At 39.1% G+C, this 15,015-nt stretch overlaps 1 long non-coding RNA gene across 1 annotated transcript; it reads left to right on the forward strand.

Annotated features, from left to right (window-relative positions):
- Positions 1-4,537: 4,537 nt before the first annotated feature.
- LOC142161231 (uncharacterized) lies at positions 4,538-11,566 on the forward strand. The gene is made up of 2 exons (XR_012693369.1): positions 4,538-5,182; positions 9,180-11,566. It is a non-coding gene; the product is annotated as an uncharacterized LOC142161231 (long non-coding RNA).
- The last annotated feature ends 3,449 nt before the right edge of the window (positions 11,567-15,015 follow it).

The raw sequence follows: 15,015 nt of genomic DNA on the forward strand, positions 1-15,015 counted from the left end.
GGAACACTGCTGCTTTATTATATGACCACTAGGGGAAGGGATCCCCACCCCTTAAACAAAGTATTCCCACACTAGGCTGCATCATACATACTACATAGAAGGGAAAGGCGGTTTATCCCCCACCACTTTGTTTTTACAATGCACAAAACAGCCTGTTAGCAGCAATATATGTTAAAACAGACAAATTGCTAATTTACTGGTTTATTTAAATAGACAATTAGATGAAATTATTACTATTCTTCATACCATTTTTTTCTCTCATAACATATTGCAGAATACTGCCCATTTAGAGAGACATATGTGTGTAGAGTTTCCTTTTATGTGGAGTTTTAACATATGTTTCAACATAGTGGTAACTGATGGGAGACTTTTGATCGGTTTATATCTGAGGCACAACACCTTCTCTGTATGCGATGATAGGTTGCAGGAAGATATCGCTTATCTTTATAGCGTATGAATGACAGATTGTGAGAATCCATGTTCCCAGAAGAGTGTCTCGTTCAGGTGCCATGCAGTTGAAATTGCACTTTTGACATCGTCTGACAAAACACTTTTTATATGGCCTCCGCTCCCCTTCTTTTGTTTTCCATTATTTCTGGTCTCCAATAGCACCAATCACCTGCTCTTCCTCCTGCAGTCACTGTATTAGCGTCACAGTGACTAAAACCATGAGTGAATAAGTGTCAGGAGGGGAAGGATACTTCTGCCTCTCCTACCTCTACTTCACTCGCGTCAGTGATCACGCTCATAATACAGGGAATGTAATTGGTAGGTCACACTGTATTTATTCATGCGAGCAATTATTGCACATCATGGTGACAGGAGCTACTGGGGAGGAAGAAGGTTGTTGGCCACAGGGCTAGATGAACACTTTTTCTATGCTGCCCCTAAAATTATGCTCCCTCAGACATGGTTCTCACCTCACATCATGAAAAGAATGGCACTGTTAACGGATTGGATGAAAGTCCATTTTCTGTCTTATTTATATCCACCTAAGCAGAGCTAATCATGTAAGATGATCTAAAGGGGACATTGAAAATCACCTCTGAATTCTGCTCTTTACCAGTGTGAGATGTGAAAGAAACATGGATATTAAATCCATCACTTGGTCCTAGGGGTCCAGGATGAATACTCCTGTAAATAGATTTATCAATAATCTTGACTTCTATAGTACACTCTTGCTAGTGTGCATAGCTGTCAATTGAGCCTATTTAAGGCTCATTTGGGCAGCACGGTGGCTCAGTGGTTAGCACTTCTGCCTCACAGCACTGGGGTCATGAGTTCTGTTCCCGACCATGGCCTTATCTGTGTGGAATTTGTATGTTCTCCCCGTGTTTGCATGGGTTTCCTCCAGGTGCTCCGGTTTCCTCTACCACACTACAAAAACATACTGGTAGGTTAATTGGCTGCTATTAAATTGCCCTTAGTTTCTTGGTCTGTGTGTGTGTATGTTAGGGGATTTCGATTGTAAGCTCCAATGGGGCAGGGACTGATGTGAGTGACTTCTCTGTTCAGCGCTGCGGAATTAGTGGCGCTATATAAATAAATAGATGATAATCTAGATAGATGTAACGTTGTTGAACACCCTGTTACAGCTCTTTCTAGTATCTTGGTATTTCTTGCTGTTAGGAACTGGTAAATTGAGTTTAAACGTAAATATTTATTTAATGAATCAATGAAACAGGGCTATATAGTGTATTATAGTATATAAGTATATTTTACTAAATTGAATTGACTTAAAATCACCAATCTGAGGGATGGATTTCATTCTAGTTAAGGATTCCATTTTGATAATATAAAAACATCCGAAGTCCAAAGTTATACACTAAACTCGAGAATACATGAAAAAACCCAACTTAAATGATGAACAATTTTGAGAAAGTGAAAATAAAGCATTAACAACACTTTTTTTCTTTCTTTTACTGTATGTCATTAACTTACTGATGGCAAATTTTCACCTAGGCAAATCTATGGCAGGGGTGGGGGGAGATTTAAAATGTGCAGACAGATTTAGAGTTGGGAGGGAACAGGTCCTCACTGAACTGTAAATGACTACATTAATATATAGCTGTCCAGTATATGTGCATTCCATACAAAAGCAGCCAGTATTTGAAATTCTTAAAAATAAAAAAATAGATGCATTTGCACCCCTTGCATTGCAACATGGTTTGTCCAGGAGTAAATTTGCACTTTTTTTTTTTTGCTTTGCTCCTAAGTGTAAACAAGACCATTTGTGGGTGTCACGTGTCTCATTCTTACCAATAAATCTGAGAAATCTTTGGATTAACTGCAGACTTGCACAACTACACTTGCTTATCATATCTAGTTTTATGACAGGAAACATTTGCTCGAGGACACAGGTGATGAAATTATATTATTGAAACTAAAGAATACCTTTTAAAAATAAAACTTGAGGACAGGTACATGTGTGTATTTGCAAAATGGACAATAGCTTTATGGTTCTCCCATTCCTGTTTTTATCTTGATCCAAACTGTTACATAAGTATATGCAAATATGCTATATCAATACAGTATTCGGACATTTTACATGTGTGTAAAGGTCTGCTTCTAAAATGAGAAAGGGTGTCCTGAGGTGATGGCCATGAGGAAGAAGAAGGTTGATTGAGCATTCAAGGGTAAGGGCAGTAAGAGGGTAGGTTAGGATATATGGGGTAAAAAAGGATATCGATAAGCACAAGCAAATTCAATAGGCACATCTTTAAACAAAGCAGTAGATATTTAACATATTCCCTTAATGTCTATAAGTGGCCCAGCAGAAAGTGGGTATCAGGGTAAAGGCTGGCTGTTACCTGGGTTATCAGTTACGTCTCCTCTAATCACTTTTCAGAAGACCTGGAATAAAAGGAAGAGGTTCTAGTATAAAAAGAGAATGGATTGCCTGGTTCCTAAGAACTGGAAGAACCCCAATCCCCCCTCCAGACAACAACTCCTAAATAAAATTTGGTTCTTGGCCTCAGTGGAAAGAATTAGGGTATATTTGAACAATAAATCCCACAAATTCCCCAAAATCTGGTGCGATTGGTTCTTATATAACAGTCCTCCAGGTTCTCATACCTCTAGTACTCATTCCCAGGATTTCTCGACCCTCTTCTTGTAATCTGATATGACCGGTGACCAATATCCATACCAATCCCTTCACCAATGGCTCACTGGCTGCTGGAAGTCCAATGTTTGGTCTCAGTTCCCTGTCCTCCCTGCCCCCCACCCTACCCTTCCTATCCACCCTTCCCCGCTCTCCTCTTCCTAATATCAAAGGAAAAAGAAAAAAAACTCACATCTCTATACATCTGTTAGAGCTATAGTCTCACTTTGTGCACATTTCAGGCCAAATATATGCATGTGCAACCTGCTTGCTTCTTTTATTTTATCCCTCTGTATATTGGCATTGGCTGGTACATGGTCCCTGTTGGATTTAGGCAATGTCACTTATTATGTTTCTTCTCTGTTTGCATAAATTGTGATGAAACGAGTGTGATTCGCTAACCATTCTGTGTCTCGTTTCTCACATAATGTGGATTATAGTACTTTTTATAGCCCTTTTTTTTTTCCCCCAGCTCACCAGACTACAACTGCATTGTCCAATCACATGTGGTTAAGGGGACATTGTAGTGCAATGTAAATATGTATATTGTGTATTTTATATTGATGACTTGCAGTAATGTTATTCATTGTCCTTAAACTGAAACCAGGAGGGTTATGGGTAAAGATCAGGTGGTGTCCACAATACAGGTGAGAGGGCTGGAGCTGCATTCATTCACCCCCCCCCCCTCCTTCCTCTACAGGAAGCATGGAACAGCTGGGGACCCTGTGACATCACAAAGTAGTGTAAGGGGTTAATTTTAGGAGGGGCTCACTGCTACCTTATCCTTGGAAGTAGGGGAAGCCAATTAGAATCAATTGTTCGCCTTAGGACTAGTCCAGATGTTCTGTCTGCATCCCAGCAGGGGGCTTTTGTGAAAGGACAGCTCATATTCACTGCCCTGTCTAAACCCCCTAGTCCTGCACTGACCAATGGTTAAGAAGAAGAGAGACCCAGGGGTTTGCCCAGGGAGGGGAAAGACTGTGGAAATTAGACCTGCGATATAAGGAACGACTCCAGGGCGGAAGGGTGTTCATTCTGGGATTTCATTCATGAAGACTGCAAGATCTAGTTTTTGAGTTGTCGCTCTCTACTATAGTCTATATATGCAGCTGAGAGAGATCCATGGGTCGTGAAGTCTGGACAGCCAGGTGACTATAATTCCTTAAGCTAGTGGGGTAAGGGAGAGATGATGTGGTAAACCTGCCTGGCAGTTATTTACTGTGTGTACATAATATTCTAGTGTTGTTTGTATGACAATAAATATACTGTTGTATTTTTATAACTGCATTTGCCTGAGTGACTAAACGAATCCTAGAAGGTACTGGGTAGACTTCCCTGGCATAGGAAGGCACCCGTGGGTGGCCAGCCAGCGTGAAGTGGGTAGTGTGAGAGATATACATTTTATGAACTTCTTAATGTAATGCATTTTGTATAATTACTATTGAAAGAAGAATAGTCTGCCAGCTGCAGAATATTCTCCATGAACTCTGCCTTACATTCATTTCTTTCTCGCCAACATGTCTCTTCTCAAGAATGTGCACATCCAGCAAGTTTGGCACCAGGAGCCCACGACCCCCACTTGAGGCCTACGTGACTGTGATAAGACATCTGCTCTACATCATGCCCACAAACTGCTGACATGGACAAGTTGCCTTGAGAAACCTTGCATTCCTTATCTCTCTTTTTCTGTGAAACTATGTATAAATAAAACTACTCTGACTTAGGGCTGGTCAGAACCAGATACATTTTCAGCCCAACATCTGAAGTTGTCTGTCTCTCTATCGATCGATACCCACAAGGTATAGCAGCTGGAGTTCAGGAGAAAGGACCCGTTTAGGTCATCTCTGACAGTTTCAGTGGGGGCTCGCCGCCGGGATCTCCAATACATCAGACCTCCCGACAACGGGGTTCTCCCTTTCCAGACAGACAGACGTTAATCCAGCGCTGGTGAGCAAAAAGCTTTATTTTTGCTCTTAGAGCTGTCTCTGTGGAGGGGGAATTATCCCAGCTCGAGGGTACTGCAGTCTGATTGACGGAGATCCCTGAACTCTGGCAACAGATACTATTAAGAGTATCAAGGTACTTGTGTGTAATCTGTCTTGTATTGTTACGTGTATTGATATATTGTCTTCTCTATGCCATACACCTGATACATCTATGCACATGAATAACACCACAGAACTCAGTCAGATCACACAGTTGACCCTGCAAATAATCTTGATTGTATACTTGATTGTGTTTTTTGTTGGATTTTAGTAAAAGTAGTCAGGAACATTCAGAAAGGCAGACCAGCTGCAAACTTGTTGTAAAGCAAGACAGGAATAAATAAAAGTTTTCTCATTTAAAATATATTGGACCATAAGGTAATCCCAGTGTGGGAAATAAAGGGTCCAAGACAGGATAGAAATCCGAAAAGTATGGGGATCTAGACCCCATAAAGTATATGCGAAAGCATAAAGGCAAGGATTTCATAAAAGGGATGAGAAAACTGTTCAAAGCTGCAGGGGTGTCTGAGAACGGTATATTAAAAGTTCCATTTTTGAAACAACTAATTAAAGACAATGAGAAAGCACTGAAAGAAAAAGGTTATTTTTACAGATGTGTTGCATGGTGTAAAATGTCAGAAGAATTAGAGAATGACAATGATTGCTGTGATATGTTACAGTTAACAAATTTAAGTGACACTGATGAAATAGAAAATGTATCACAAGCTAAATGATATAATGACTAAAACAATGAATCAAGTAGGTTGTGTACTAAAAATGTATGTTTAAATGCTGCGCAGCTGAAGAGTGAGATGTGCCCCTCCCTTATTCTGTGTAAAAGATTTCAGTGTGTTGAGATAAGAAGCACTCTGTGTTTTTTTGTTATCTGACAATGTATGTAACATTGATAAAATGGTTCTTCCAAGTATGTTTCTATTTTTCAAGAGGAAAAATATGTCCTGAGTGCTGATTGATATTAGCATGTTGAAGCTAATGTGTATTTAGTCTAATGCTGGGACATGTAGTTCCACAGCAGTAGGCTGGAAGATAGCAGTTAAGTTTTCTTTCTCTGTATGTGAGTTTTATCTCCGTCTTACTGCGTGTGAGGGAGATCCATGTTTGTCTGTCTTGACCGTTTTACAAGAGACATGTTTCAAGGTTGAAAAAGCTGTACAGTTGTAAATGTAATGTTTTTGAAGAGATGCAAAAGAAGTTTTAAAGTCTTTGGTCCGTCACAAGACTGTAAATAATGTACATTATCACTATTACTGGTTTCAGAACAAAGTTGGCTGGGGTCCAACAAGCCGTTTCTATATTTGAACAAAGTAATTTTTTTTTATTTTTTTTTTGAGAAAAATAGCTTTCTCTTTAATGAAGTTGAGAATTGTGGGAGTGAGCTTTACATGGAGAGATATTACAAGCTGTTTTTATCTGTGTAAAATGGCGCTGATAAATGTTCTCAGAAATCAGGAGGGTTTGTTATGCCCATAAAGAATTGTTAAGAGATAAAATGTCGTCTGTGAGCGAGAATTGTAAATATATATTTGTACATGGAAATCACAGAATCTGGAAATATGTGTGAATATTTGGTTTACAAAGAGATGATGAGAAAGGAGTGGCTTTGAACACTCGACCAGGTCTCGTCACTTTGACATTCCCTGTTTGTGAGATTAGGGACTGCCTCTTTGAGGAAATCAGTTTTTCATTGCATGGAACGCATAGCGTCACAGTTAAAGCTACAAAGAGAAACTTTTAAGCAAGTGTCGTATTAGCAGCTGTTCAACGTGAATTAATAACAGTTACTGTAATTCCTAGTGAATAAATGTTAATCTTTATGCAAAAGTTTTTTTCTTCACAGATCTCCAGCAAAAAAAGACCATTTAGGCAATCCAGATTGCATTGATCCAACTTCCAATGAATAGAAGTTGCAATATGTTTTGGTCAACAGCTGAACAAAAAGCAGCTTTTGAGCTGATCAAAGATTTAATCACCCCAGCCCTTGGGCTCTTGGGCTCCCCAACTATGAGCTTCCCTTTAATTTGTTCTGCCATGAACAAAAAGGATATGCCCATGGGGTGTTAACGCAGGACCATGGGGGCAAACAAAGACCACTAGCATACTACTCCCAGAAGCTAGATTCTGTCATAATAGGGGCCCCAACATGTATAAAAGCAGTAGCAGCAGCCGCATTATTGCTACAAAAAGTTGCAGACATAGTGCTGGATCACCCTCTCACCATTCAGGTACCACACTCAGTCATGGAAATACTGAATCAAGCCAGAACAAAACACATCTCAGTGGCTAGATTAACTAAATATGAAGTAGCACTACTGACACCCTCAAACGTTACACTAAAAAGATGCACAGTTTTAAATCCAGCAACATTGTTCCCAAGTTGCATGGATATAAAAGAGGGGAGTAACAGTATAAATGCTGCAAACACTGAAGACACAGACAGTAACAGTATAGACGCTGCAGACACAGACAGAAACACTATAGACGCTGCAAACACAGACAGTATAGAAAGTGATGCTGAAGACACAGACAATACAGAGAGTGTTGAGACTGTGACAAAGCAGGAAACACAACTAAAAAAAAATTTCTGTGATCATGACTGTCTAGCCTTAATGGATCTGGAAACTAAACCTCCCGGGGATGTTAAAGAGACATCTCTTAGCAACCCTGATTTACTCCTGTTTGTAGATGGGTCTAGGTACTATGAGGAGGGCTCTCCCAAAACAGGTTATGCAGTTACAACAGAAACAGATATTGTACTCCAGCAACCCCTCCCACCAAGTCAATCTGCACAGCAAGCTGAATTAGAAGCACTTATAAGTGTATGTCAGTATGCAGAAGGGAGAACAGCTAACATTTACACTGACTCCAGATATGCCTTTGCCGTTGCACATGACTATCAAAGTATTTGGGAGAACAGACACTTTATGGCCTCTAACGGTAAACCCATTAAAAATGCAGAAATTATTTTGAGGTTGTTTGCTGCATTAGAACTGCCCAAGGAAGTGGCAGTCATAAAGGTAAAAGCACACACCAGAGAGCAGACTATGGAAGTAAGAGGGAACAGACTAGCAGACCAGACTGCAAAAGCTGCAGCAGACTTACCGCTAGTACAACACTATTTAGTGTCCACCACACCCCCCACCCTCCCTATAGATCTGGAAAAGCTAAAAATCCTCCAAAAGCAAGCAGCAGTATCTGAAAGAGAGGAGTGGAAAAAGAGGGGGGCGGAACACATAGAGGGCATATGGGCCACAACAGACAGACACTGTCTCCCTAGAGTCCTATTTACTACACTGGCTGCTCTAGTGCATGGGCCTTCCCATGTTTCAAAAGACGCAATAATTAACACTGTATTCAGACACTGGATCGTGCCAGGCTTCAGCACAGCTGCCAGTAATCTGGTAAAGGCCTGCGCCATCTGTAACACACACAACCCTGGTCACACAGTAACAGTACCTCCCAGGGTGACACCTAAACCCCTCTACCCCTTTCAGCGCATACAGATAGATTACATTCAGCTACCCAAATGTGGAATATATGAATATGTCCTAGTAGCTACTGATCTATTCTCCAGTCTCTTCGGAAGCGTGGGCGATATCCAAAGCCACAGCGAAAAAATACAGCCAAGAAGCTGCTATCTGAGGTAGTATGTAGATACGGGGTTCCAGAGGTGATTGAATCAGACAGAGGTACTACTTTTACAGGAGAAGTGATGACATCTATCATGTCAGACTTGGGGATTGCTCAAGCATTCCATACCCCCTACCACCCGCAGAGTAGTGGCAAGGTAGAAAGGCTAAATGGCACTCTCAAGCTCAAAATACAGAAAGCCATGAAAAGCACAGGGATGCCCTGGCTGCAATGCCTTCCCCTCGCCCTATACTCAGTCAGGACAACACCTAATAAGAAACACAAGCTGAGCCCCTATGAAATACTGTTTGGGGGGCCGCCAAAGACAGGGTGTTATTTTCCACAATCTTTAGTGAAACACCAAGGTGAACTGACTAGTTATGTGAAAGAACTACAGAAGTCCCTCACTAACATACATTCTTGAGTTTTCTCTTCAATCCCAGATCCAGAGGATTGCACTGGAACACATGCCCTGGTTCCAGGAGATTACGTCTTCGTAAAAAGACACGTGAGGAGGTCTCTGGAACCACGATTTGAGGGGCCATATCAAGTTCTGTTGACTACACCCACTTCTGTGAAACTTGAAGGGAAGGATCCTTGGATCCACGCCAGCCACTGCAAAAAGGCTACGGTGACCCAGGAAAAACCATGAAGGGGAGTAAGGTCCTTTTAAAAAATTGTTCTTTTTCTATGTTTTCCTACAGCCTTTTCTAACTTAGAAGAGCCAGAGAAGGTTATAGCACACTTGCACAAAGCCATTAGTCAAATAACCAATACCAGCAACTGCTGGGTATGTTCTCGTACTCCTTCCATCAGTAAAAATATAGCTCTGGTTCCCATACCTTTGAGTAGTGAAGAGCTGACTAAAATAAAAGAGGGAGATTTCTCATGTGGACGCATGGTCAGCCACAAGTATAAAGCCACCAGATACCCAGTAGTAAAACTAAACACGAATGGAGTCAGACCAAAATATTGTTTCAATAAGGGAATAGAATCCAATAGGGCTATAAATGAGTCAATATGGACCCCATATGGCCAAATACGCATTAGTTACCAAAATAAGAGTTTCCCTTTAGGGTCCGTCCCTAAATCACGCTGTCAAGTTATAGTGAATTTCACTCAACCTTATTTATCACACTGTAATTCTGAATGCAACCAAACAGTGGAGATGAAAACCGAAAAAGGTACTATTTTTTCAAAGAGCCAGGAGTGTATAAAATGTCAATATGATAGATATAATCTTACCTGGAACGGCACACTGCCTGCCTTTGACAATGACAGAGCAGAAAATGACACTTCATGTCACTTAGGACAACAGGTATCTACATATTGCCTGTTTTATGATATCCCCTACCTTTTACCAGATGATGTTTATTATGTGTGTGGACGCAATGCCTACAGGTGGCTCCCCCCAAATTCCATAGGGGTATGCTACTTGGCCAGATTGGTTCCTGAATTCTATGTCATGACCCATGATGACCTCAAAGGAGTATTCAGGAATAAAAAGGACCATAGGCTTGAGAAAAGGGAAATTAAGACAATAGATACTGAACATATCCCTCTCATAGCAGTCCAAAGGGCACAATGTGGGCATTGGATTTGGCAACATCGTTTCAATAGGAACAATGGGGTACATGGCAAACTATAATATGATATTAAAGGTTGCAGGACTTTTAGATAACATAACAGAAATTTATGACAAATCCTTTAGGTATGTTGGAAAGGAACTGCAGGCGATGAAAACCCAGTTAATACAACATCAACTTGTATTAGACTACATCACTGCTCAGTCAGGAGGGTACTGTTTAACCCTAGAAACAGAATACGGAATACATTGTTGTAACTTTGTAACAAATGACACTGATAATCCAGAAGAAGTAATAGACAGGTACATGACAGAAGCTAAAGAAATGAAGGAGAATTTCAGGAAAGAGAATTTTGACCCTGATACGGTTAATGATGGCTGGTGGACATCAGCCTTCTCATGGTTAAATCCTAGCAATTGGGGCAAAGGTATTTTCACATGGATTTCAGGCATTTTAATATGGATAGCTAAGATATTCGCTTTATTGTTGTTGCTATATGTCATTTTTAAACTAAGCTTATGTTTTTTCCAATGCTGTTTGAAAAGGTGCAAAAATGATCTCATTCTGAATAAAAAGTCTCTTAAAAGACATGTAAAGCCCAAACCAGTACCAGAGGTTTATCTTGTCCTCTCCGAGCTTTAAGGCTCTTTTATACTCTCCCCCCCCAGTCTTTCCCATTTTTCTTTTTTATTATTTTTAAGAATTAGGTGTACATGAACCATAGACCTGATTGAATGTACCTTTACCATCCTCTAAGGGCCTATTAGAGGTTCCATTGAATTGAATGAAGTAGGTCGGGTGCAGGAGTGCTTCATGCACACCAAAAGGATAGGCAGGGTAATTATAAAAATGATAAAAAGAGGGGTTTATGTGAGAGATATACATTTTATGAACTTCTTAATGTAATGCATTTTGTATAATTACTATTGAAAGAAGAATAGTCTGCCAGCTGCAGAATATTCTCCATGAACTCTGCCTTACATTCATTTCTTTCTCGCCAACATGTCTCTTCTCAAGAATGTGCACATCCAGCAAGTTTGGCACCAGGAGCCCACGACCCCCACTTGAGGCCTACGTGACTGTGATAAGACATCTGCTCTACATCATGCCCACAAACTGCTGACATGGACAAGTTGCCTTGAGAAACCTTGCATTCCTTATCTCTCTTTTTCTGTGAAACTATGTATAAATAAAACTACTCTGACTTAGGGCTGGTCAGAACCAGATACATTTTCAGCCCAACATCTGAAGTTGTCTGTCTCTCTATCGATCGATACCCACAAGGTATAGCAGCTGGAGTTCAGGAGAAAGGACCCGTTTAGGTCATCTCTGACAGTAGCATTGGGCCAGATAAACCCGGTATCTTCACAGTTCTATATAAATAAAGTTATTTTAAAAAAAGAATGGATTGATGCATCTACCTCAGTGGTTGACTAAACTAGATCAATTACTAGTAATTCATAATAATAGTGAGGCTTTTTACTTAAACCAGATTGAGGCAAATAGTACCTGACACACTCTGGAGAACTGAGTCATATCTTCGCAGAATATCATATAGGGTGTGTACACACTGGCTTTTTAAAATGCTTTTTTAGCACATTGAAATTGAATTATGTTTATGTATGCATGATATGTGCTTGCAAATGCATTCAGAATGCATTTTCTAATGTCTCTGTACCAACTCCTCCTAGATGTTTACTCACAATTATAGATCCTGTTTACGCCATTCCTTATCCCATTTACTTTTGTGAGAGAAAATGGAGTATGTGATCCTCATCAATCTGATACTTCAGGCTTTAGCTGTGGCAGAAGAGCTTTGGCCAGAAGACAGAGGAGAATGTATTGGATACATTCCTAGCCTGCCCTGACCAAATGCCATTTCAGCCTCTTGTGTATGGTTCTGGGTAAATACAGTGATAAATTGTGTCACTGAGTTTACTCGGATGTCTGTACTTACATAACAATTTACTAGTATAATCTGATTATATATGATAATAAACCTATCGTAAAATAGAGATAAATGGAGAAATCACCTTGAAGTGCAGCCTGCAGCTTTAAAGATGTTATGTAAATCATTGACCATTGTTATATTGCTTACCTGCCTTTAAAATCACCTGAAATAGTGGCTCCTAGATCCCTTTCCTCCCCAGTAGTTTACATAATACTATAATACTATATTTAGCCTTTGGGTTTTTGAGACCTTAGTGCATGATTTTTAATGTTTTAGCATTAAACTGTACTTGCTATGCTCTTGACCATTCCTCTAACCTACCTAGATCATCAATCATTTGTTTTACCCCTCCTCGTGTGTCTACCCTGTTGCATATCTTTGTGTCACATGTAAAAAAGCCATACTTTCCCTTTAATGCCATTTGCAGTGTCACCAATAAAGATATTAAAAAGCTAGAGGACAGTATGTCAAGTGAGATTGAAAGTGTCCGCTCTGCAGGCACTCGGAGTGGGAATTTGGGAATGGGAATCTGGCATATTCACAGACGATTTTAAAAAGTTATCCTGGTAGTATGGGGAGTTATGTTGCTGTTGTATTTTATATTTTACTGTTTTGCCATTTCAATATTTGTAAGTAATTTTAATAATTTTTAAAAATAAACAAATAAAACAGCACATGCAATAATTGTAAATGCAATAATTTTAGGTATGTGAATAAGAGAACATGAGTAACATCTACAGACTGTATTTGTCTCATTTTACATACTTTAACATAGATGATCTTGAAAAAGACATTTTCTACAACTTTATGCAAATTGTGCACTAAGCAGTATGAAAAAAGTAAATAAAAAGTGTACACCTGACATGCAAATTGTGGTTTGGGTTTACAATTTATTTTCTCTTACTACTGTACATACTACATAAGCCCTTATGTAAAGAAAAAATACAGAAGAACTTTTGAAAGGGCTGTTTCTAAAGGTTATTTTTTAACAAAAGTAAAATTGTAACAATACAATTTATAAACTGAACTTTCCCTCCTGACTTTTCACTGCTCATTTAGATAATAAATAATGCAGTTTTTGCAAATCTCTTTGGTGATGGAGTACATACTTTAGAGACGTATGTGAAGGTTGGTTTGCCCATAGCACTCGTGCAAGCCCCATGGATAAACAGTCCCAGGTGAATTCCAATAGGAAATGTAGCTATTCAAGTTTGTCTTGTATTTTCACTGATAACTTAGGTAACCAATCAAACATCATATCAAAACTTGTGCAGTTTTTGCGAACCAGTGTACGCTCTCATTCCTCTTGTATTTGTAATTGGTGTAACTGCATGGTGTTTGCTAGCTTTGGAGATTAATTTTGGACACAGAAAGTTGTCATCTTTTAAATGCATACATAAATGTTTCTTGACTGCTTATGTTTGTGTTTGCAATGTATTTCTATTAGATGGATGTAAATTTTTAAACTATGTTGATGCGCTTCAGACACTCTGCGATGGACTACCAAGACATGGTTTGATGAGTTCGGTGTGGAAGAACTTGACTGACTGGCACAGAGTCATTACCTCAACCCCATCAAACACCTTTGGGATGAACTGGAACGGAGATTTCAAGCCAGGCCTTCCCGTCCAACATCAGTGCCTGACCTCATAAATGCTCTACAGAATGAATGGTCACAAATTCCCACAGAAACACTCCAACATCTTGTGGAAAGCCTTCCAAGAAGAAAGGAAGCTGTTATCACTGCAAAAGGGGGACCAACTCCATATTAAAGAATATGTATTTGAATACAGTGTTATTACAGTCCTTGTTGGTGTAATGGTCAAGAGTCTGAATACCTTAGTCCATATAGTATACATTCAAAATAATGTGCAACAAGGAAACTCAACCTAAACGGACATAAATATTTATGATGGCATTTCTCAACAGACAGAGCTAAGTAGTCAACCTGAAGTGAGGGCTAAAAGGTATTTTTGTGATAGGTTAGGGAATAATTCAAGGAATCAAAGGAAGTGAAAGGCCATATAGACAAATGTTTCACAGATCCGCTGTTGGTATTTTATTTAGTTAATATTTAATGAAATGGGATGGGTCTCCTTTGAAGACTTAGCACCTGATCCAAGTCCGAACGCAACTTGCAGGCTAGTTGCCTTTTAAAAAAAAGACCACGGAACATGAGAGACGTTCCGACATGATTCAAATTGAAGTTTATCTCAAGATATGTATCGATTTGAATCTGAGGATATGCTTACCGAAATATTACTTGCCTTACATAGACAGACAGAACAGAACAGACTGCAGTATACGCACAAGTGTATGTTCAATGGAACAGATAAAAAAATTGTAATATAAAATAAAAGAATAATTCTTCTATATAAATGTATTTATAGATTTATTAATTATTTATGTATAATTTAATTAGTAATATATATATATATATATATATATATATATATATATATATATATATATATATGTATATATATATTACATTAAATACATAAATGTAAAAAAGATGCTATTAATGCTAACTACATAAAATACATTTTATAGTCTATCTTATTTGCATACACATGTTGTGTGCTAACTAGTGGAGCGCCTATATATACTTTTTGAAACAAAGTATTTGCCTTGTCAGTCATCACTATCAGTTGGCATTTACACCTACCCTCTAATGGGTGCAAGTGACACGGCTGAAATCAAGCATACTTACGGGAAACCCAGAACTTGAATTAGATTCAT

The sequence above is a fragment of the Mixophyes fleayi genome, chromosome 6, assembly GCF_038048845.1.
Source record: "Mixophyes fleayi isolate aMixFle1 chromosome 6, aMixFle1.hap1, whole genome shotgun sequence".
Lineage (NCBI taxonomy): Eukaryota > Metazoa > Chordata > Amphibia > Anura > Limnodynastidae > Mixophyes > Mixophyes fleayi.